At 48.3% G+C, this 25,386-nt stretch overlaps 1 protein-coding gene across 1 annotated transcript in view; it reads right to left on the reverse strand.

Annotated features, from left to right (window-relative positions):
* The window catches only part of FOXO6 (forkhead box O6), a 147,205-nt gene that overhangs the window by 119,341 nt on the left and 2,478 nt on the right, over positions 1-25,386 (reverse strand). The window lies entirely within an intron of this gene.

A 25,386-nucleotide genomic window follows, 5' to 3' on the forward strand; every position in this document is an offset into this window, starting at 1 on the left:
GAATCGCCATGCTGTTCCCAGCTGCGCTGGTAAACAGAGGCCGGGACTTGTCCCAGCCTCCGTGAATCCCACAATGCACCTTGTGACACACATGACTGGGGAATTCCCCCAAGAAGCTTGTGGCCAGGCTAGTAGTAGCCCGGCTTGCACTCGAGCCCACAGCCTGGATTAAAAGAGCGCTCGTTCCCTTAACCTCGGCTAACAGCCGGGCTAAGAAGCGGGGCTAGGCAGCGCTGCCCTTCTGGGATTGGGCCCGATCCCAGCGGTTCTCATGCCCAGCCTAACCCAGGCTGGGCGTCCCTAGCCTGGGTTAGGCTGCGTGTGAGAACAGCCTCAAGACTGGCAGTGGCTCTCCAAGGATTCAGCTGAGTGTCTTTCCCTGCCTTGCCTGTAGATGCAGGGTTTGGAACTGGGAACCTTCTGTGCCCAAAGCCGTTGCTTGACCCCTGAGCTAAGGCCCCATCTCTGCTTCTGGGCAAAGTACAAGTCAGTTGGTGTTTCTATTTTATTTTTATTTTTTTCCCATTTCTGTAATACTTTTCTTACATACCGTGTTTCCCCGAAAATAAGACAGTGTCTTATATTAATTTTAGCCCCCAAAAATGCACTAGGGCAATTAGCGGTACATCAGAAATTACTGCTAGGTCTTACTTTCGGGGTAGGTCTTACTTTAGGGGAAACAGGGTACTAGCACTGTGTTAGGCACTGGAGAGGCAGAAGCTATCGACCTACGTCTACACTTAACAACTTTACGAAGCCGCCTGGAACAGAAAAACCTGAGCTAGACACAGGGGTGTAGCTATAACTGAGCAGATGGGTTCAAAGAACCTGGGGCCCCCCAGCTCCACCCCTCCCTATTGTCTTCATTTTCTCCCTCCCTCTAAGGGGCCATCGGGGAGAGGGGCAAACACAGGCCCCCTCTCCCCTAGCTATGACCCTGGGTAGACACCAGCAGCAACCCATGGAGGGGCGATGGGCTGGCCTTGGACAGGGCCATCAGAGCTGGCAAGATCATAGGAGCTGCTAAGAGAGGGGCAGTTCCTTTGGGGGGATTGCCTCAACCTCCAGCATTGCCTCTGAGCCTATCAGTTCACTCCAAACATGTTGGGCCGAAGAATAAAAAAATAGCCATTTCTAGTTCACTGGGGGGGCTTCTCCTGTTTGTTCTGCATCCGTGCCTCCCTCCTTTCCTTCATGGGCTCACTGGGACAAGAGGCAGCTGTAACCCACACCTCTGCTCCCTCTACCAACCCCACTGCCTTTGCGATACGCGGCATGTAACAAAAGCTGAGATTCACGTCCCCAGGAACCTCCTTGCCCACATGTTGCGGTTTAATCCCCATCCCCAGCAATGCCCATGGGTGCAACCAGAAGATAGTCAGAGACTTGGAGGGTTCCTTGAGGGATTTTGCCAGTGTGCAGCAGAGGATTCTGGGAAGGAGCCAGCCTGTCTCCAGCAAATCCCCATACCTCCTGCCCACTGCTGCTGCTTTTCCCCTTGATGTGGAGACAGCTAGGGCAAGCCAGCAAACACTTATAGCCTCAGCTGGGTTATCTCACACACACACACACACACACACACACACACACACACACACACACACACAACACCTCAGCTTCTTCCTAAGTCAGAAAGTTCTTCTTGGACACACTAGTCCATCTTACACTAAAGAGAAACTAGGAGATGTATGTTTCTTGCTACAGAAGGGCAGGATAGAAATGAGAGAAAATAATACTAATAATACCAGTGCCAATACTACTACTAAAGGCCGTCCTCATGACTGGAACTAGGGAAGGAGAAGCCTCCCACCCTTGTCCATGAGCTATTTGTGCTCACAATATTTGATTGCATGCTAGATAAAATCAAGGCTGGAGGCTCTGGGGCTCTTTAGTTTGGAAGAGAGGTGACTAAGGGGAGACATGATAGAGCTGTACAAAATTATGCATGGAGTAGAGAGAGTAGACAGACGTTTTTCCTCCCTCTCTCACAACACTAGAACCCAGGGTCATCCCATGAAACTGGAGGTCAAGAAATTAAGGACCCACAAGAGAAAGTACGTCTCCAAACAGCACATAATTAACTTATGGAATTCTCTGCCACAGGATGTGGGGATGGCCACTAGCTTAGATGGCTTTAAAAGGGGCTTGGACAAAGTCATGGAGGGCAGGTCTATCAGTGGCTACTAGTCTGGTGGCTATAGGTCACCTCCAGCCTCAGAGGCAAGATGCCTCTGAATACCAGTTGCAGGGGAGCAACAGCAGGAAAGAGGGGTCATGCCCTCACCCCCTGCCTGTGGGGCTTCTCGGAGGCATCTGGTGGGCCACTGTGTGAAACAGGATGCTGGACTAGATGGGCCTTAAGACTGATCCAGCAGGGCTGTTCTGATGTTCATATGAGGCGGGGAGCTTGCCCAGGTGTCAAGCGTCAGCTGGGTGGGATGACCATGCCATCCCCAGATTCTGTCCCCAGCTTCAGTAGGAGGAAGCACCCTCCTATACAGCTGAAACTTGACAGACGAGCAAGCTCCCCAACTTTTATCTTTTATCTAATACACGGTCATATCTCTAGAGCATGCACAGTTCCCCAACTGGGTAGAAGGCTTCGCCTACCTTAATAATAATTGTGAGGACAACCCTATAATGTGCATGAATTCTCTGTTGAATAAAGGTGGTGGGTTTTGTGCACATCACAGAGACGCGTACTCAGTAACTTATCTCCTTCGCTACCCAGCAGGTCTAAAACCACTGACATTGCAAATGTCTCTTTACAGGTATACAGGATGTTTGTCACTACCTGCCTGTAACTGGCCATCCAAGCTTTCATCCTGCAACTGAGGAAGTGGGTTATTATAACCCACAAAGCTCACACTTTAAAATATTGGCTAGTTTAAAAGGTGTTGCCTTATTTACTTTTTTTGATCTATATCGTTGACTAACACAGCATATCACAAGAATAATGTAGTTAGGTCAGCATTTCAGAAGGCCCCTTCATTCCCAAGCCGCAATATCTTCTTCATAGCATACTATGGGGCTGGGCATTCTGAAATAGGAGGCCCCATTATGGCTTATGAAATTGTCCATTTCTGAAATATAGGGCATAAATGGCCTTAAAATAAGGCATGTCTCTCATCCCATCCCTTCTGTGCAATCCCCTCCACTCATCCACAGAATATGTAGGATTGCACCATAATGCCGGTATAGAGGGAATAGCTCTTGATTGTATCACACACATCTCTGTAATTTCTTAAAAGCCTTCGCTCTCAATGACCTTGAAAGATGGGTGGGGGAGAGTGAAGGAAGATGTCGCCATGGTGGCTATGAAGGAAATGGAGACAATTATTTGAATTGGAAGACCAAAAGGGCCTCAAAGCTGAATGTCCTTAATCAAGCTCATGCAATTTTAGGGCCCAATTCGGTGTTTCTAGAGGCTTGAGGTTGCCAGTACAGAGTGAGACAGGAATTATCAACTCAGTACAAACAAAAAGCAGACCCTTCAGGAAGCTCTAGTTCACGCAGGTGAATGGACAGAGAGTTGGAAAAGTTCTAAATCTTATGCAGATTCACACCCTTACACTCTGAAGGGTATGAATCATCAGATTCACACCCTTACACTCTGGCTGAAATAATTAATCCAGATCAACGATTGCCCCATAAGCACTCTACCATAAATTGACTGAACCCACAAGCATTCACTGGCGGTAATTATATGCACAAATTTAGGAACTGGAAGTGAATTGTGCTTCCTGTATCCCCACATATAATTAATGTACAAAGTGGAGAGTCAAGCTTCTCTCCTGCAGGGAAAAGCATAAATTTCCAGTATATATGTCAGAGAAAAGGGGGAGCAAGTCCACCCCCAAAGATGGTTTCCTGGGAGGGGGGTTGCCCCACTTCCCCCTGCCCCCAGTTTCCAGCATGCAGCACCCAAAACTCCTCCCCAGAGCCAAGTCAGAGAGAAATTATGGGGCCATCTGTGGGGTGGCCTTGCTCCCCCTTGCCCCCCCAAAACCAACCCCACTACTGAGTCAGAGAAAATTTATCTCTGACTCTGCTCCAGGGGACGGGGTAGGATTCAGAATCTAAGTAGTTTTCAGAATCTGTTGCTGGCTTGTGAAACCTTAAGTTAGAGTGAATAAATGAAGACTCCCTCATTAAGAGAGTCATGAAACACTTTGGTTCCTTCTGGATGACTCACAAAGCAAAGATGCACCAGTGCAGCAGGAGAGCAGCCTAACGGAACTGGGCAACTAATTGGTCTTGTGGTGGTGGCAAGCATGACTTGTCCCCTTTGCTAAGCAGGGTCTGCCCTGATTAGTATCTGAATGGGAGGCGCTGGGGCTCAAAGGCATGCCTAAGTTTTGGGGTCCTGCAGAAGGCTTTGTCAGACAGGGCTGCCCACTGGTGAAGAAGAGATCTGTGCAGCAAGGAAGTCTGCATGCATGCTATGCTCCTTTCATGATAGCAGAGGGCCTTATAAGAAAATCCTCATAGGATGTTTTCACAAGTGATGCTCTTTTTCACTCGCTTTGGGGTCTACATTAACTACATGTGTGAATCATGTAGAAAGGAAAGGAAAAATTGTGCCACCAAGTCAGTGTCAACTCCTGGCGGACATGCTCCCTGGTATCCGGGAATCCCACAATGCACTGTGCGCCAAGGACGGTGCATTGGGAGATTCCCAGTGCTCTAGGTGCCCGTCTCTGTGTCCCGCAGCACGAGGAGACACACGATCCTGGCTAAGAGCCAGTCTTAACAGTAGGGCTAGGCCAGGCAGGAGCGCTGGGTCTGGGCTGCCCTGGCCTGTGTTAGGCTGCTCGTGAGAACAGCCTTAGTGAATCTCTCTGCCAGAGAGATAGATTGCCTCCCGCTCCTGCAGGGTCGCTATCAACCCTTCCATTGCCAAGAGGCCTTTGCCTAGTTTGACAACTTAGCATGGCAGGGAACTTCCCCGGCTTCACTGGCCCTAGCAGCTGACAGAGATCCTGCAAGAGGCAGAAGGCTCTGAAGAACTTTAAAGTGGTGGTGCTCTTATATGTAGCAGGGGGGGAGCAACTGGCCCTATCCAGCCCCAGCACAGCATCCCTCCAGTGGCTGTTGCTGATATCTGCCTTATGTTCCTTTTTAGATTGTGAGCCCTTTGGGGACCATTTTATTTATGTAATTTTCTTTGTAAACTGCTCTGTGAACTTTGGTAGGGCAGGGGTCTTCATTGTAAGGCGGGGGGGGGGTCCATGGCAGCCCCCATCAACCCTAAGAGTGACTTCCTGACTCATTGTTCATTGGGCCTGTTTGACGCTTCAGACAAAGCTGGAATACTCTGCACAGTCCCCCAAGCACCATGTAGAGAAGCCCATTCTCGCCATGTAGTGCTGCACGTTGCCCAGTGCTGGAGGGGGCTCCCGGAAGGGAAACGCAGCCCTCTTGAGCCCCTGCACCATCTTGGAAGGCAGGCACAGAATGCTGGGAAGTGTAGTCCTTCCCCAGCGCTTTCCCCAAAGAGCTCTTCAGAGAGGGTTCCGTCTCTCTTAAAGGGGCCCTTCCAGAACTAAGAAAAACGCAGTACTGCGTGGAGCTCAGCACCGTGGTAATGGCTCTCACACTGAAGGGTTTGGGGTTTTTTTGCCAAGGTGGCCCGACTTGAAAAATACTGAAGATCACTGTTGTAGGGGGTGACAAGGTAAAATGTTGTAGGGGGTGACAAGGCCGGGCCGGGGGGGGGGACACAAACAGCAGTTGCCACAGCAACTTGGAAAACACAGCCCATCCTAATAAACGGGCGTTTTGCAGGTCATGCATCAGAATAAAACAGAGAGGAAGAGCCCCCCCGCTGCATTTTTTGGGTGTGTTTTTTCAGGAGACAAGGCGTTGGCTACCATCCCTCACTTTTCTCCTGCTCACGGAAACAGAACGTGGTAGGAGGAAGCTTTCCCTCCTCGGGAGATGGGAGTGATGGCTCCTTTTTTTGCCCGGGGAGCACCTGGCAAATGGGTCCCTCTGAACCTAGCAGGGGGATGACAGCCGTGCTGAATTATAAATATTGAATGCTGGTATCCCCCCCCCCGCCGCCGCCACACCCCCCCCCCCCCCCCCGCAACCTGGTTCTTCCTCACCCCGCCTCGCCTCAGCCGTTCCCCCTCCAGTGGGTGAAAGCAATCTGTGTGACTTGCTTTCAGGCCTCCTTGCTGGCAGGCGGCCAAGTCGGCACATAATAATGAACAGATGCTGTCCAAAATGAGCTTGCAGCCGCGCATGGAAAAACTGCTCGTGGAGTGTCCTTCCGTAACCTAAACTGCCTTTCACCTCAGCCAACAAGCAGGCACCTTCAGCGGGGAGAAGGGTCCAGGGATGAGGCAGCTGGCTAATTAAAAGGGATTTTTTTTTGGTTGGGTGGGGGGGAGTCAGAAATAGAAAGCTGACTGCAGATGGGGAGGGGAGGGGCCATGCTAAATGCTCACTGTGGGTTCACAGCCATCCCATGTAGACCTTAGCTTCCAGCCAGGTGGGATGAAGGCGTGAAAGGCACAGTTTGGGGATTCAGGGAACGGATGCTAAACGGGATAATGTCGCGGCGAGATCATCTGGAGAGCACTGGGTTCAAATCTAGCCTATGTTGTGAAGATCGCTGGACAGTATCTCTTTCTAACCTGCTTCAGCAACTAGCCTTTTGTGAAGACAGAGTGTGAGTAATTCATTTTAAGCAATATTTGTATTTCATTACGGAAGGGTAGACGGCTGGACAGATGGGATATGGAGAAGTCATCTGAGAAGATTTTGCAATTTCTCTGAAATTTCTCCACGGAAGGAACCCTAAATTTTGAATGTCAGTTTCTGCTTCAGAGGAACTGTGAAATTCAGAGATAATTCAGTTTCTTCTGGGAGAAACCCTGAAACTTGGGGATAACTTCTACATAGGAGAAAGGTGCATGGATGGATGGATATGCCACTCTGAGCAACCTAGGAAAAGGGTTGGATCAAAACATTCAGAGGTAGTAGGCCACTGAATATACCACTTTCTGAGAAGCTGCTTGTAGCTTTCCCTGAGGCCAATGGTGGGCCATTGTGTGAAGCAGGGTGCTGGACTGGCCAGGCCTTTGATCTGTTCCAGCAGGGCTCCCCTTATGTTCTAAGAAGATCCCTGGGAGTTATTCGCACATGGATTCATGCTGCAGGGTAAATGTTGAGCAAAACCACTTTGAACTACACTTGTGTCATTGAGGGAAGCAGCCCCTCCCCTCTGCTCTCGGGTTTGCTTTTGATGCAAGTTCACATGTTTTCCTTCATGTTTTCCTTCTAGCCAATGGTGAGGGAGGGGGAGGGAGAGAGTACTAAAGAGCTATATTTGCATTTGTATTTGCATTTGTAAAGAGAGTATCCTTCTCATCATGCTAATGATTCTACGTCAGTGCCTCTCCCTATTTACTCCAGGATTTTCAGGAAAAGGGGCTCAAAAACCCCAAAATACCTTGAGATAAGCTAGAATTCGCAAGACAAAGCCCGACGTGTGTGGAGTGGGTCCAAGGATCTCAAAGGGACCTTGGGGTAAGTTTGGCTGGTGTGTGAACGCACACTCTCTCTCCCGGAGGAGATTCAGGGTAGAAGCCCTGTGTGTAAAGCCTCCAGGCGAGTTTAAAAGATTCAGCAATCCCCAGAGAAGGGAGTCTCAGTTTTAGGATCCTGAACCGGGATAGGTAGTCCCAAACCTCCAGGAAACTAGTATTTAGAAGGGCCTTAACAATGAGGCAGAAACATAGTTTGGAGGCACGGGAAGCAGATATCAATAATCTTATTTTATTTGTTTATTTATCAAACTTGTACACCATAACCAAACTTTCATCTCTGGGCAATTTACATTTAAACCTTACATTTGATGTTAGCTGGAGGAAATCCACTTCCAGCACCACCAAACTACAATTCTACCTTGTGCATGATCACTTTCTGGTCCTCCTCCTGCTCTTTTCCACTCTCACACAGTCAGTCTTCAGGAGCATGCAGGGTAGTTGGTTTTAGCTTGCCCCCCCCCCAACTTTTTTTGATCATGAGAACCAGCCCAATGAGTTTTATGGCACCTTAAAGGCTCAGATTTATTTCGGCATGAGCATTAATAGAGTCCACTTCATCAGACATATCAAGGGTTATTCATAGTGGATACACATACACACACACACACACACAGTCAGATTATGGCATACTGAGGCCCTAAGCTATGTCAGACGTAAAAGGCCCCATAGCATTACACAACTATTTTTTATTTTAACAAAAAGGGCAATGAAAATAGACATATGAAAGCTTTATTTTGACTTGGCAAAGATGCAGATGGGGGGAAAACTAAGTCTAACACGAACAGTTATTTTTTGTTTTAATTTGTTTTATGTTGTTGTGAACTGCCCAGAGACATAAGTTTGGGGCAGTGTACAAATATAATAAAATAAATAAGTTAATCAATCAATCAATCAATCAATCAATTAATTAAAACCTTCCACGGCCCTCCGTCAGGAACATATAGGAAGATAGGAAGCTGCCTCATACCGAGTCAGACTCTTGGTCCATATAGCTCAGTAATGTCTACCCTGAGTGGCAGTATCCGTCCAAGATTTCAAGCAGGAGTCTTTTCCCAGCTGTACCTGGAGATTCCAGGAAGTGAACCTTGAACCTTCTGCATGCAAAGCAGATGCTCCACCACTGAGCTGTGACCCCAGCCCTTCTCCATCTCAGGCCCCATGTCCCATCTGTTCTACATCTCAGGCCCTGCTCATGGCTCTGCCATTGACTGAGATTCTGTTAGGGGAGACCACTGACAAGGCCTTTTTGGTTGTGGTCCCTCGGCTTTGGAGGGCCCTACTTGGACAAACTCCAACAGGCTCTCTCCCGCAAGTTTCTCTCTCCCACAAGAAAGGCACTTTAGTTTTTATTCTTCGACTGTTTCTAGTGGATTTTTAATTTGTAAATCTGGTTTTAATTGGGTCTTGTTTTTTAATTGAACTTTATTGATTTTGTATTGTTGTATAACAACATATTTAAATTTTGCTAATTTTATAGTTTTATTGTCTGTGAGTCAACTCGAGCAGTAGTGTACTGGAGTGGAGAGATACAAATATTGTAAATAATAAATAAATACCACTCACTCCCAGCCACAATGGCCTTGTCCCCTTTGCTAAGCAGGGTCCACCCTGGTTTGCATTTGAAGGGGAGACTCCATGTGTGTTCACTGTAAGATATTCCCCTTAGGGCAGGGCTGCACCACCTTGGCCCTCCAGCTGGTTTTGGAGTTACAACTCCCATCATCCCCAACCACAGCTGCCAAAAGTCAGAGATTGTGGGAGTTGTAGGCCAACAGCTGCAGGAGGGCTGGCATTGTGCAGTCCTGCCTTAGTGGATGGGGTCACTCTGGGAAGAGCATCTGCCTGCTTGCATGTAGAAGATTCCAAGTTCCCTCCCTGGCATCAAGATAGGGCTGAGCAAGACTCCTGCTTGCAAACTTGGAGGAGCCACTGACAGTCTGGGTAGACAATACTGAGCTAGATGGACCAATGGTCTGACTCAGTAGAAGGCAGCTTCCTATGGTCCTATGAGGCTGATGGGAATGGTAGTCCAGCATCTGGGGAGCCAAGTTTGCAAACCCCTGATCCATACCCTATTTGCTGAACCCCTTCCCTCCACTATGCACTAGATCAGGCCTGCTCAACATCACTGCCGCCCCCCAGCTGTTTTTGGACCACAACTCCCATAATCCCCAGCCACAGTGGCCAATTAGCAGGGCTTATGGGAGTTGTGGGCCAATATCTGCAGAAGGGCCTACAGAAGTTGAGCAGCCCTGCACTAGATGGTACTTAAGAAGAGCCCTGCAAAGTCAAACCAAAAGTCTATCCACTCCAGCATCCAGCAAGGCTTAGAAGCAAGAACTCTTTCCTGCTATCATTCCACAGCAACTAGAATCCTTCTTTGGCACATAGAGGTTCTATACAGCCATCAGGACCAACCACCCTTGACAAATCTGTCCTCCTTTTTTAATTTGCCAAAGCTTATGGCCAATATTGTGGCAGTGAGGTCTAGAAGCAAAACTTGTCCAGTGTGTGAAGAAGCACTCTTTCTATGGTAAGTCAATTTCACTGGATGACACCCCAAATTCTAGTATTCTGGGAGGAGGAGTAATTACATTCTTTCCATCCCCTTTCTCAACACCACACGTAATTTTATAAACCTCTGTCATGCTTCCGCCCATTAGTAGCCTTTTCTCTAAACTAAGAAACTTCAGATGCTTTAGCACAGGCCTGCTCAACATCAGCCCTCCTGCTGGACTAGAACTGGACTACTGATGCTGGACTACAACTCCCATAATCTCTGGCTATTGGCCACTGTGGCTGGGGATTATGGGACTTGTAGTCCAAGAACAGCGGGGGGGGCATGTTGAGCAAGCCTGCAGCGCAAAGCTGCACAACTTTGGCCCTCTTGCAGATGTTGGACTACAACTCTCACAGTCCCAGGAGAGGAGAGCTGGTCTTGTGGTAGCAAGCATGACTAAGCTAAGCAGGGTCTACCCTGGTTGCATTTGAATGGGAGACTAGAAGTGTGAGCACTGCAAGATACTCCCTTCAGGGGATGGAGCCGCTCTGGGAAGAGCATCTGAGGTTCCAAGTTCCCTCCCTGGCAGCATCTCCAAGATAGGGCTGAGAGAGATTCCTGCCTGCAACCTTGGAGAAGCCGCTGCCAGTCTGTGAAGACAATACTGAGCTAGATGGACCAAGAGTCTGACTCAGTATATGGCAGCTTCCTATGTACTGGCCACAGTGGCTGGGGGTGATGGGAGTTATCCTAAAACAGCTGGAGGGCCAAGTTTGTGCAGCTCTGCTTTAACCTTTCCCATGGAAGGTGCTCTAGCCACCTGAGAGGAGGCCACAGTTCAATAGCAGAGCATCTGTTTTACATGCAAAGGTCCCAGGTTCAATCCCTGGCAGCATCTCCAGGGAGGGCTGAAAAAGTCTTCTGCCTGAAACCTCGGAGAGTTGCTGCTAGGCAGGGTAGACAACGCTAAGCTAGATAGACCATAAGTCTGACTGTGTATAAAGCAGTTTCCTCTGTTCCTCCAAGCAGCATTCTCTCCGCTTGCAATGGGGGCGGGAGAGAACGGCTGTCACTCAACCAGAAGAGGCTGCTCCAGGCAGACCTTGAGGTCTTTCCTCCTCTGCTTGTTCAGATTTGCCAATGGCCTTCGTCTGAGTGCACCAACGTTGGTGTGAAATATTTTTCAAGGCCTTTTTAAGTAGTATTCCAAATGCCAGGAAATCCACTCCCCGGCCAAGGAACCTGGCACTCTTATTAAGCTGCAGAAAGAACAAGGAGAAAAGGATACAGCCGGGGAGGTGAGGGGAGGAGAGGGAGGAGAAGAGGCCTGTGACTTGAAAGTGCTCCTCATCCACAGCATCTTAAATGTAGTTTATATTCCAGCAGTTATTAAAAAATAAAAAATAAAAAGCTAAGAGCAGAGCAAGCTGTTCATTTGCTGCCTGTCCCTGGGGTTTAATAAAACTCTATTCACTGCTGTAGTATCATTTTTATGCTATCATAAAGCCGGACCATTTAGCAGGTTTGTGTTACTTCAGCAGTTAGCACTGCATGAAAAGCAATTCCAGAAAGGTGAAGAAGAAGAAGAAGAAGTAGAGGGCGAGTACCTTCAAAAAAAAGAAAGAAGAAGAAGGGGAAACAGAGGAGAGGAAGCAGCACCAAAAATACCCCCCCTCTTCAGTCAACCCCCCCCTGCAAAAAACTGATCGCAGTTCAACACAGAGGAAGATCCCATTTCAATTCACTGTGGCCAATAAATCCATTGACCATTCTAGGAACATAGTGAATTTACCTGAATCCAAGACGAGGTTCCACCTCCCCACCAAGTTCTTCCATTTTAGAAACTGGGGGTCATCTTAATTTCAGAGTCCTCTTTCTCTTGGGTAAATCCAAGTATAGCCTGGATTTAATCTGTATTTCTTAAGTGGGTTGTCTTAAATTCAGAGTCGTCTTCTATTCTGGTACATATGGCAGAAAGCTGCCTGTCGGACCATTGGTCCATCTAGCTCAGTATTTTCTACACCAGTGGTTCCCAACTTGGGGGCCTCCAGATGTTGCTGAACTACAACTCCCATCAGCCCCAGCTACAATTTATTGTATTATAGTGCTGTGGACCACTAGTCCGCACCAAGGGGGCTTCCTCACTTGGAGGCTTCCCTGGCTGGCCAAGAATGTCTCATGTCTCTGGCGCATGAGACAGAATGCTGGGCTGGAAGGCCTTGACCTGATCCCACAGGGCTTTCCTTATGTAAATGCTGCAGATCTGAGACAGGCTACTCCAGACACTGGCTTACATCCAGACTGAGTTACTCGTGAGTACTTCTACTGAAATCAATAGGACAAACTTGAGGTCAGGCAAGGAGCCCCTTCTTCACAAAGGTATGGCCACTGCCTCTATTGGGAAGATAATATTGAAGAGATTGCTTTACGAATCCAACGAATATTTATATACCGCTTTTCAACAAAAGTCCCCAAAGTGGTTTACATAGATATAAACAAATAAAACGGCTCCCTGTCCCCAAAGGGCTCACAGTCTAAAAAAGAAACACAAGATAAACACCAGCAACAGCCACTGGAGGGGTGCTGTGCTAGGGATGGATAGGGCCAGTTGCTCTCCCCCGGCACAATAAAGAGAATCGCCACTTTCAAAAGGTGCCTCTTCGCTCAGATAGCAAGGACTGCTTTCACACTTGGAAAGAACTCTTACATCTGTGATACAGACCTGAGCAATCTATGGCCTGGTTCATACGAGGCTGTGCATGAGAACTGCCAGGGTCGGGCCTGTTCCCAAAGGGCTGGGGGGCCGCCTAGCCCTGCTTCTTAGCCCGGCTCTTAGCCAACGTTAAGGGAGCAAGCACTCCCTTAACCCAGGCTATGGGCTTGTTTTTGCTGGGGCTATGTTTAGCTCCAGAAGACACAGAGTTGGGTGCCTAGAACAACCGCCTCCTAGGGGAAACCCCCAATGCATCGCACATGCCATGTGATGCATTGTGGGATCTCCGGAGGCAGGGATGCATCGTCCCAGCCTCTGGAGCTCTGCACTGCAGACACTCAGTGCAGATTATCTGGGAGCACACTCTCAGACACAGGCAGCCATCGTGGAGGAGGGGGGGATGAGTTACACCAGCCTTACCCCACCCGTCGCCCCACCCAGTTGTGTGAACAACCTCAGTGATTCAAGTCTAGGTTTAATGTGGGTTACTGTCATTAGTAGGCTTGTGTGAATCCACGCCATGGTACCAGATGAATCCAAGATTCCTGCCTTGAAGTGGGTTCCACACAATTACACTCATGTTAGTCACCCACATTAAACCTAGACTCAAACAGCTCTGTGTCAACCAGGATACTATCGCTCAGGCCAACCTACCTCACAGGGTTGTTGTGAGGATAAGAGTAGAGAGACTTGTGCGGCCCTGAGCTCTCTGTGAAGGAAGGCATAAATAAATGTATGGTGAAATCCTGAAATGTCTGGTGAATTTTTCCCCCCTTTGTGTTCACATGCTAAACAGAACAACAACACTCAGCTTCTTATAATACACACAGTCCACTTGTAACACCTAGTAGCAGAGATAATCATGACCTCCTTCAGAGGAGTCGTGTGGTTTTCCTGTAGTGTTTTTCACATTACGGCCGTAGCTTATATTCTCAGAGACCTGCAGAGCTGCTTGTAGCTCTGGTTGTTGAATGGAGGGAAAGTAAATGACGTACAGTAAATTGTCTCTAACGATGACTTGAAGTAGTGTGAACAAGCTCTCAGGGTACTTTCACCTTGAAATCAAGCTGGCCTTGAAGAGGCGTGCATTGGATAAAGTGGTTCTGTCCCACAAAAGCCTATGCGGCAATAGAATCGTTAGTCTTTAAACTGCCACAGGTTTCTATTCCTGGCTTGAAGAGTATTATGCACCCCTCTCATGGTTCTGTTCCTATACCCCGCTTCTGACAACCATGGGTTGGTAGATGCCCCACAATCTTCTGTTATAACTAGAGAGCAACACTGTGGAAAAGACAGCCCAACACAACCTGGAGCCCAGGAAAAGAGGAGCAACCAACCCCCTTCCTGGTGAATTGTCCACATTACAAAGTCAAGACGGAGCAACAAGTACTGAACGACCAAGGAACTGCTTAGCCAGGGGTACTCAAAACTGGGTCCCCAGACGCTGCTGGATTACAACTCCCAGCATCCTCAGCCACGATGGGAGGCAATTATCACTAAGCAAAGCCAGGATGAGGGGTAAGCAAGTGAGGCAGTCACCCAGGACGCAGCACACATCCGTGCGCAACAAACTATTAAGTGTTACACTTTATAAAAATACTTTTATATATAAATCCACTCCATGGCATATACAAATTGTAGAGGAAGGCCCAGAGACTTGTACTGGACAGTACTGCAGAGATATTTAGCAGTTTGCATTACAAAAGGAGGGCAGACATAGCTACCGTGCACAAGAATCGCACCTCTCTTTCCACCATCTTTCACTGATCCTACAGCCCGAAATGTACACACCACCTGACTGCTGCTTAAGAAAGCTGTTTGTGGCAGGAAAGGAAAGCAAGACCCTGATATATACAGGGCTGACTCACACGACTGCCCGGAAGTAAGTAAGATGGGGACTGAAAGTTCCTGGGAAGCACATACTCTCAATTAGATGTGCCATGGGAACCCACCAATGACGAAGACGGATATTTATATACCACTTTTCAACAAAACTTCCCAAAGCGGTTTGCATAGGTACAAATAAACCAACAAATATAAATAAATAAAATAGCTCCCTGTCCCCAAAGTGCTCACAGTCTTAAAAAAAGAAACATATACCAGCAACAGCCACTGGAGGGATGCTGTGCTGGGGATGGATAGGGCCAGTTGCTCTCCCCCTGCTAAATACAAGAGAATCGCCACTTTGAAAAGGTGCCTCTTTGCTCAGTTAGCACCAACCTTTGGTTCCCGTGCCAGTTCTCAACTTCTGCCTGAGATGCTCCACCCGGGTGCAGATGTTGGTGAAAAGCTGGGTGGAGAATCCTGGGTGGAAGCTGGAAACCAGTTTAGAGAAGTAAAATGGTCCACTTAAGACTTTCATTGGGGGTGTAATTCCCAAGCTTTGCCTGGGGCACACAAATGCCCTGTCCCACCTCTGCTGCTAAGTAGAGGCAGAGGAAGTCCCCATAATTATAGAATTTAAACAGTGGTAAGGACAGGGCCTGGGCACAGCCCTAATGGAAAGACAGGCCCTCCTCTAACCCTTGCCAGGTCACTCCTCAGCTTAAGACATTATTATGCCACCCTGCTAGTTTCTAGACATGCCACCAAGGAGAAGCCTCTGAAAGTAGGAGGATGGCGGGGGGCGGGGGGAGAGTGGGAAGGCTTGGAGATTAAGGTTTTTGGCACTGTCAGACCGACATCAAAAAGGCATCCACTAGCTGATAGCTTTATTGTTATATTTTGGATGTCAAGAGTGGCACAAACAGCGCCTTAAAATGCATCAGAGCTGCTGCTTCTTTGACAGAGGGTGTTGGTTTCCCATTAACAAGTGGAACGCATGAGCTGGAGCAGAAAACTTCAAGCGCTTTGGAATTGATAAAATAACAACTCCCTAATTAAGCAGAACTGTCAGTCAGTGGGGCCTGCCACGCAGCATCAGCAAACAGCAAGCAGCTCTGCCACACATGGGAAGCACAGCGGCACCCAGACCCACAGCAGGAGGGCAGGTGGAAACCTTGGGTCTGTGACCCAGGGCGATGAGGCGGGCCTTCCTGGTTGGTACAGCTGCTGGTGCCCACTACCGGGGATGGGGAAGGCAGGAAGCAAGGGTGTTTGGGCTGCTGGAGGGTAATCATCGGGGCTGCAACCCAGAGATCCTTTCTTCCATCCCTGCTGAGGTCAGTGCCATTGCTGGGTGATCTCCAGATACTGAATTGAAGGCAGCAGCCTTAATGCTCCTGAGGTCTTTGTGTAAGTAGAAAAAACAGAATTAACCTGCACTTTGGAGATTGGGTTTACAACATTCTTCCGTCCCTCTTCCAAGGAATATAGAATGGTATATAAGAACAGCCCTGCAGGATCAGGCCCAAAGGCCTATCTAGTCCAGCATCCTGTTTCACACAGCGGCCCACCAGATGCCTCTGAGAAGCCCACAGAGAAGAGGTGAGGACATACTCTTTCTCCTGCTGTTGCTCCCCTGCAACTGGTGTTTGGAGGCATAGGAACATAGGAAGCTGCCTTATACTGAGTCAGACCATTGCTCCATCTAGCTCAGGATCGTCTAGCCAGACTGGCAGTGGCTTCTCCAAGGTTGCAGGCAGGAGTCTCTCTCAGCCCTATTTTGGAGATGCTGCCAGGGAGGGAACTTGGAGCCTAGATGCTCTTCCCAGAGCGGCCAATATCTTACAGAGCTCACACATGTAGTCTCCCATTCAAATGAAAACCAGGGTAGAACCTGCTTAGCAAAGCGGACATTCCATGCTTGCTACCACAAGACCAGCTCTCCTCCCATCTTGCCTCTGAGGCTCGAGGTGACCTATAATGCAGAGGTATAAGGCAGAGGTTCTCAAACGTGGGTGCCCAGATGTTGTTGGACTACAGCTGCCATCATCCCCAGCCACCATGGCCACTGTAGCTGGAGATGATGGGAATTGTAGTCCAACAACATCTGGGCACCCAAGTTTAAGAACCACTGGAGGATGTATTTACCTGAATAGAAGACGACTCTGAACTAAAGACGGCCCCTTAAAAAAAAATACAGCTTCAATACAGATTATTGAACCCCTACTAACTTGGCAAAGAAGCACCTTTTAACATGGTGACTCTCTCTATTTAGCAGGGGGAGAGTAACTGGCCCGATCCACCCCTAGCACAGTACCTCCAATGACTGTTGCTGGTGTCTATCGTCTATTTCTTTTAGATTGTGAATCCTTTAGGGACAGGGTTCCATCTTATTTGTTTGGATTGTTTGTCTGTTATTTCTCTGTGTAAACCACCCTGAGCCATTTTTGGAAGGGCAGTATAGAAATCGAATGAATGAATGAATGAATACCTGTATCAACCCAGAAGAAAGAGGACTCTGAGACCCCAAATTTCTAACATCAAATAAACTTGGGACAAAATCTAGTCTTACATTCAGGTAAATACAGTAAATGGGGAGTTCCTTAGGTGGTCTCCCATCCAACATATTGCACAAACACAGACCTGCTTAGCTTCAGTGAGGAAACTGATGTCTCATGGGGCCCCTCCCGTCAGGGGACAAGGGGGTACAAAGGCTGTACGGAAGGAGAAGAGAGCAGGCAAACTGCTTTAAATCCACTGAGGCAACCCCAATACAGGCTTCCCCAGCTCCCCTAGAGCACTGCCGTCTCCTGCCCCTTGGATTTACTCGTTCTGCTTCATTCACACATGCCAGGAGCCCTTGTTAATCAATCCTTTCCCCACACACCCTGCAAAGCAATTCCTCCCACACAGGGATGGCGAGTGGACTGCATGCAGCTGTACTGCACACCTCATTATTATGCAATGCCAGGCTACAGCCGGGCTGTAACAAACGCAGGACAGCAATCTACGGAAATGAGATTTCCAGAGGTAGAGTCAGTCATGCCCCCAACCACACTCCCATTGGCCCTTGCCAAGCAATTCTCCAAAAAAATCCCTTGAGAAGGCATAAGCCTATACCCCGAGGAGGAGTCACAGATCTTAGCGAACCGCTTGAAAAAGATACTATGAAGTATGCTGGGAACACAGGAAGCTGCTGCCTACCGAGTCAGTCCACTGGTCTATCGAGCTCAGGATTGTCTACACTGACTGGCAGCAGCTCTGAAAAAAATGTCAGGGATTGAACCTGGGACCTTCTACATGCAATGCAGACACTCTACCACTGAGCTACGGCCTCATCCCTGTGCAAGGCTGCATAGTTTTGGCCCTCCAACTGTTGTTGGACTGGAACTATCTTCATCCCTGTCTACTGGCCACTGTGGCTGGGGATCATGGGAGTTGTAGTCCAATAACAGCTGAAGTGCCAAAGTTGCGCAGCACTGCTGTAGGGATGTTAAGTGATGTTCAGGAGCTGGAGTGCTATTATTAATTATATTATTATATTATTATAATTTATGTGATTAGTTTTAGGAGAAGGGGAACAAGTGGGAGTTTTAAAGCTTAGATTCCAATCCCACTTTTACCATGAAGGTGTATAGGAACATAGGGGGGTTGCCTTATACTAACTCACTATTGCCTAATCAGTATTGCCCCTGCTAACTGGGCAAAGAGGCACCTTTTTAAAGTGGAGATTCTGTTTAGCAGGGAAAGAGCAACTGGCCCTATCCACCCCCAACACAGTGAGCCCTTTGGGGACAGGGATCTCTCTCTCTCTCTCTCTCTCTGTAAACCGCTTTGGGAACTTTGGTTGAAAGGCGGTATATAAATATTTGTTGTGTTGTTGTAGCTGTAGCAAGGCCACCTAATGGCACAGTGGGGAAATGCTTGACTAACAAGCAGAAGGTTGCCGGTTCGAATCGCCGCTGCTACTATATTGGGCAGCAGCAATATAGGAAGATGCTGAAAGGCATCAGCTCATGCGAGCAGGAGGAGGCAATGGGAAACCCCTCCTGTATTCTACCAAAGAAAACCACAGGGCTCTGTGGGCGCCAGGAGTCGAAGCCGACTCGACGGCACACTTTACCTTTAGCTGTAGTACCTCGAGTGTAATTCAGTAACTTCTAGCTCAGTATTGTCTACACTGACTGGCAGCAGCACACCAAGGTTACAGGCAGGAGACTTTCCCAGCCCTACCTGCAGATGCTGCCAGGGAGTGAACCTGGGACCTTCTGCATGCAAGCATGCAGATGATCTGCCACTGAGCCAATCCCCTAAGGGGAATGTCCTACAGCACTCACAGGAGTCTTCCATCCATATGCAAACCCCTCTGCCTTGGTTTGCATATTCATGCTTTTTACCATTCATGCTTTTTACTAGAAGACCAGCGGCCCACCCTATTCCCTCTCCAGCACTCTGGAGACTTTGGCTACCAACACTTTCCCTTGGTGAAAAATATTAGCACAGAATTATTGGCCTAGCCACCTAATGGTACAGTGGGGAAGCAACCTGCCTACAGAATAGGAGGCTGTTGGTTCGAATCCCTGCTGGTATGTTTCCTAGACTATGGGAAACACCGATATTGTTGGAAGCAGATTGTTGGAAGATGCTGAACGGCATCATCTCACACTGCGCGGGAGATGGCAACGGTAAACGCCTCCTGTATTCTACCAAAGACAACCACAGGGCTCTGTGGGCGCCAGGAGCTGACGGCACGGTCTTTCTATTGGCCAAGGGAGGAGGCCATTAAAGAGGCACACTCCCACCCCAACACACACACAGAGTGCTAGTAATGCAGCTCTTTAAAGCCGCGATCCTTCTGAACCTGGAGCGTCAGGAGGGCAAGCAAGTCCTGCTTGGATCTTTAATAAATGGCAAGCAAGCAGTGCAGCTTGTTACCATAAGACTGAGTGCCCCATGTGTCAAGTTCTCTGCATGGATGAGGAACGCCTCCCTCTTTCTCTCTGGCAATGCACAGGGTGCAGAGGAGAGATTTAACCCGAGAATGGCTCTCACGGAAAGGACTGGCATGTTGCCGAGATGCAGATGAGAACACACACAAAAAAAGGCAAGAGAGACTCATAACAGAGCCTGAAGCCCTGGAAAGCAGGCAGGGAGTACTATTTGCAACTTTGTGCTGCTACTCACTGAGGGTATAGCACAATAAGGGCTATTTCTAGGAATAAGGAAGGGTCGGCAGCTCAGGCTCCCCATCAGAGGCTGCACCAGATATACTAAGACTGGCATTCAACTTTTGGGAAAGCCCAAGACCACCAGCTCCCCAGGAGTGATGGAATTCAGAGCACCACATCCTGCAGCTGCAAGCTGTCTGTGACATGCTGGACAGCAAGGACAACCTACCAATTAGGAGGAGGAGGAGGAGGAATCACTTGCAAACCTTGAAGGAAGGTGCCTTTTTGAGTTTTCTAAAAGACGGGTCACCTTAAGGGACGCAGCAGGGAAATGCTTGACTAACAAGCAAAAGGTTGCCAGTTCAAATCCCCACTGGTAGCAGCGATGTAGGAAGATGCTGAAAGGCATCATCTCATACTGCGCGGGAGGAGGCAATGGGAAACCCCTCCCGTATTCTACCAAAAGACAACCACAGGGCTCTGGGGGCACCAGGAGTCGAAATCGACTCGACGGCACACTTTACCTTTAAAAGACAGGGAGGGACAGTTTCCCTTAACCGTGAGATAACTTAAGCAGCAGGACAAGACAGTAAGCACTTCTTGTCAGAATGAAAGCCACCTCTAATACGACACGCTGCACAAAACAGAATTGTCTCTTCAGGCCATTTTGTGAATGGGCTATTCTTGGTGCAATATTTAGGATATGGAAGGGTGTTGTTGGTGTTTTCCCCTACCCCGCACAGGTCAGGGTCAGTAGCAAGCAACCAATTGTCCCCTCTGCTAAGCAGGGCCTGCCCTGGTTTGCATCTGGATGGGCAACCACATGTGAGCACTGTCTTCTGTAAGATATTCCCCTTGAAGATGGGGCCGCGGCTCACAGATAGAGCATCAGCTTTGCATGCAGAAGGCCCCAGGTTCAAACCTTCATCTAGGGCTGGGGCGTCTCCATCTAGGGCTGGGAGAGACCCCTGCCTGAAACCCTGGAGTGGAACCTTGGCAAAGTAGACAATACTGAGCTAGATGGAGCAACGGTCAGTAGACTCAGTAGAATGCAGCTCCCTGTGTTCCTATTGGCCCCTTGCCAGTACTGAGCATGCAAGCCACAGCTGCCAATCATCACTGCATCCCTCCCACTTCCAGTCCAGGTCAATTAGAAAGAGAAGCACACAGAGACCAGCAGCAGCACAGTGTGGTATAGTGGTTAGAGTGCTAGAGTTAGGCCTGAGATAACAGGGGTAAAATCCCCCCTTTACGGGCTTTGACAAATTCTCCTTGGATCTAGAAGCCAGCTCCAAAATTCAGGAGCCAGACAATGGACACTTGGCAAGATTACCAGGCTTAGTGACAGATGGTGGGAGGGGAGGGGAAACGGGCTTCACTCTACCCCCTTTACAAGCGACAAACTTAGAGCAGATTCTATTTGCCTGGGACAAATAGATGTTATTAAACAATTCCATCCATGAACATCCTCGTCTAAATGCCACCATTAGATTTCTAGGTGCTATGGCTCCCTGGCACCTGGGATTTGTCCCCTTAGCCACAAGCCTTACTGGGTGACCTTAGGTTAGTCTTTCAGCCTAACCGACCTCAGGGTGGTATAATGGCTAAAGATTTGGACTCAGAGAGGAGAGGTCCAAGTTCAGAGCCCTGCTCAGAGCCTCATTCCTGACCTCAGGTAAAGGATAGACAATGGAGTCATTCACACAATCAAATGCTGTGTTCTACCCAGGTTTGGGAGCTGTGTGTGCTCCCAATTTCCGGTTGCGTGGAAGCAAGGTCGGAGGAAAACCTGGGTAGAAGTGATTGTACCTTTTAAGTTTTGATCTGATTTTAACTGATTTTTTAGAATGACTTTTAAATTGTTTTGTATTGTATTTTGTATTTTCTCTCCCTGCTCACCCCCCTTTTTGGTCTGTTATTATTTACTCTGTTTGTGCATTTTTATCTCATGTTTTAATGTTGTGTTGCCCAGAGAACAAGTTGCTCAGAGCTTGCCCAAAGAACAATTTTTATGGGGCGGCTAACAAATAAAGTTTATTATATTATAATTATATTATTATTGTATGGAAGTAGGATCGGAGGAAAAGCTACCCAGCTTTCCCTCCTACGTTGTTTCCACACAACCAAAAACTGGGAGCACACACAGCTCCCAAACCCAGGTAGAACAGAGTTTTTGATTGTGTGAATGACCTCAATGCAGCTACAGAAGATGGACCAGTGAACCAAATCAGTATAAAGGAACTTCATGTGCTCACAAAGTTTACTGGGTTATCTCAGGCCAATTATTCTCTCAGCCCAACCTACCTTGCAGGATTACTGTGAGGATTAGAACATGGGGAACTATGTAAACTACTATGAACTCCTCAAGAGAAGGGCAGAATAGATCTAACAACAAACGCTGCTGCCTGACATTAACCTTCTTAGCAGGATGAAAAGTGACCCCCATCTTTAATTTTAGAGGTGAGATACACATCTGTAAATCCAGATGTGCAGGAAACTCTGGTCCATGCCGTCCTTCTGGGAAGAGATTAGCACGGCAGCCCATGCCATTTTCAACTGAAAGGTGAGGTGATATCTCAGAGCAAAAAGCATACCTACTACAACTACTACGAATATTTATATACCGCTCTTCAACAAAATTCTCAAAGCGGTTTACATAGAAGAATAAATAATACATAAATAAGACGGTCCCCTGTCCCCAAAGGGCTCACAATCTAAAAAGAAACATAAGGCAGACACCAGCAACAGCCACTGGAGGGATGCTGTGCTGGGGCTGGATAGGACCAGTTGCTCTTCCCCTGCTAAGTAAGAGAATCACCACTTTAAAAGACGTCTCTTTGCTCAGTTAGCAGGGGTTAACTACTAACTCTTCTGCAGGATGTATTCCACATTACAAGCTGTACTTTATACTGTCAAACCAGGAGCACAGAAATCTCAGACATGACCCACCAGTAGAGCTTCATGGTTCTGAAGGAAACCGGTAAGCTCTTATGCCTACCCGACACCCACGTACGTCTGATGTACAACCTTCCCCTTTTCACCTTTACCCCATTAAGCTTCCTCTTATCACTACCAGCCCCTGCTGAAGTGTACTCAACAATTTGCTTTTTTCTTATTTGGATGAGAGGCAAGTGAAGGTTGCAAGTGAAGGTTCTGCAAAATTCAGTGAGCTTCTCACTGAAGCTCACTCCTTTGCATCATAAAAACAGGGGGAGGAGGGGGGAGGGAAATCATAGGAACTGCCATATAACAAGTCAGACTCTTGGTCCATCTAGTTCAGTCTTGTCTACCCAGACTGGCAGCGGCTTCTCCAAAGTTGCAGGCAGGAGTCTCTCTTATCCCTATCTTGGAAATGCCAGGGAAGGGACTTGAAGCTTGTGCATGAAAGCATGCAGATGCTCTTCCCAGAGCAACCTCATTCCCTAAGGGGAATATCTTACAGTGCATAATAATGACACAGGTCCCTATGCAGCTCTGCCACTGAATGCCTGTGTGACCCTGGCAATGCATGTAAGGTCAATGTCTGCTTTACCTTGCAAACTCACTGGGGTATGGGAACGTAGGAAGCTGCCATATACCGAGTCAGGCCATTGGTCCATTCATATCGTCTACACAGACTGGCAGCAGCTTCTCTAAGGTTACACAGGCAAACGTCTCTCTGAGCCCTATCTTGGAGATGCCAGGGAGAGAACTTGGAACTGTCTGCATGCAGGGGCTTCTGGACATAGGAACATAGGAAGCTACCATATAGTGAGTCAGACCATTGGTCTATCTAGTTCAGTCTTGTCTACCCAGACTGGCAGCGGCTTCTCCAAGGTTGCAGGCAGGAGCCTCTCTCAGCCATATCTTGGAGATGCTGCCAGGGCAGGTACTTGGAACCTTCTGCTCTTCACAGAGCAGCTCCATCCCCTGAGGGGAATATCTTACAGTGCTCACACATCAGGTCTCCCATTCATATGCAACCAGGGCAGACCCCGCTTAGCTAAGGGGGCAAGTCATACTTGCTACCACAAGAGCAGCTCTCTTCTCCTTCCTGTAACAGAAGCAGCCACTCAACACGGTTGATGCAAGACTACCAGTGATTCCAGCTGGGTTTGTGCAGAGCCATGGAGGCCAATGGGGTGTGCATGAAGAGCAAAGCTTGTTCACAGAGGCAACAGGACACTAGATACCAATTGCTGGGAGGCAGCAGCACCGGAGGGCTATTGCCCTCATGGCCTGCTTCCTGAAGGCATCTAGTGAGCCAATGGAGGAATCAGAATGCTGGACTAGGCAGACATTTGCAGGACAATTTTTTACATTTGCATGGTCCTTGAGAGGCAGCATGGTGTAATGGTTAGAATGTTGTACCGGGATGACCTGAGTTTAAATCCCCGTTCATCCATGAAGCTCACTGGGTGACTCCGGGCCAGTCATGTATCTCTCAGCCTAACCTACCTCACAGGGATGTTGTGAGGAGAAACCTAACCATGCACACTGCTCTGGACTCCTCGGAGGAAGAGCCGGGATAGCAATGTAAAAAGAAAGAAAGAAAGAAAGAGAAAGAAAACACAAGTTTATTTAGCTATTCCCAAGTCACTGGAACACAGAGGATATGTAGGGCAAATTCGGGTCTGGGGTAGATGATTGGGACCCAATAATGCTCATAAGGCTAGTCTAAATGACACAGGGCAGTATCTAAGCTACCACATTGGTTTGCTATGAGGAGGTAAGAAGGCTCAAAGGAGATGAGGCAGAATTGCCTCCCTTTCCACAGACAGCTTCTGGTTCCAACGTTCTATCAGTCAATTTGCCAGCATCATAAAGGTGTGTGCAGGTGACAGTCATTCTGCAAGCACCCTATCACCTAGCTGGGCAGGCTCAGGCTGAACTGAAGAAAAGCCCATGCACACCCCCACACACCTTCCTTGTAAGCTCAGAGAGTACAGCACAACTCCACCACTAAATCACAATAAGAGGGGGATCGATTGATGCCGGCAGAAATATTTAACAATCCAACGGTCTGGAGCTTTGCCAGGAGAACCAGATCCAGAGAGAAGAGGGGTGTGTGTCTCACCCTGTCTGTGTGAGGCAGACAGAGAAAGGCTAGCAGGATAGAATCCACTCTTCCTCCTTTGCCCAGGGCCACAAGGGTTAATTGCTGGTCAGTTCACATGTGAAGGAGAGCCACTTTCAAGGGCACACTTGCTAGGAGGGAGCAGACTCCTACCAGACACTTGAGCTTCTCAAGAAGCACGGCACCAACTCTGCAAACGTCGCACTAGCAAGTCCACATTTTATTCACAAGATAGCAGAATCACAGAGAAGCAAAAGAATAAAAAAAAAATGGCGGGAGGGAATGCACCCCACTTCTAATCTAGCTTAATAAACACGCACATCGCACCAGACTGGGAGAGTTTGTGATGCATGTGGATCAATCAGTTGTGCTCCCAGTTTCCAACCGTACCGAGTCCAAGACTCCAAAATTACCCCAGCTCCACTCTACTTGCCAACCCGGTGGCAACTCAAGTGGCAAACCAGCTGGGAATCGCACCTCTAAATCCGCCCCCACTGCAATCCACACTGCATTCCAGGAGAGAGACTTTGCAGAAATCATCACCAGCCTCCCAAAATCAGAGGACA

Source organism: Hemicordylus capensis, chromosome 7 (assembly GCF_027244095.1).
Source record: "Hemicordylus capensis ecotype Gifberg chromosome 7, rHemCap1.1.pri, whole genome shotgun sequence".
NCBI classification, from domain to species: domain Eukaryota; kingdom Metazoa; phylum Chordata; class Lepidosauria; order Squamata; family Cordylidae; genus Hemicordylus; species Hemicordylus capensis.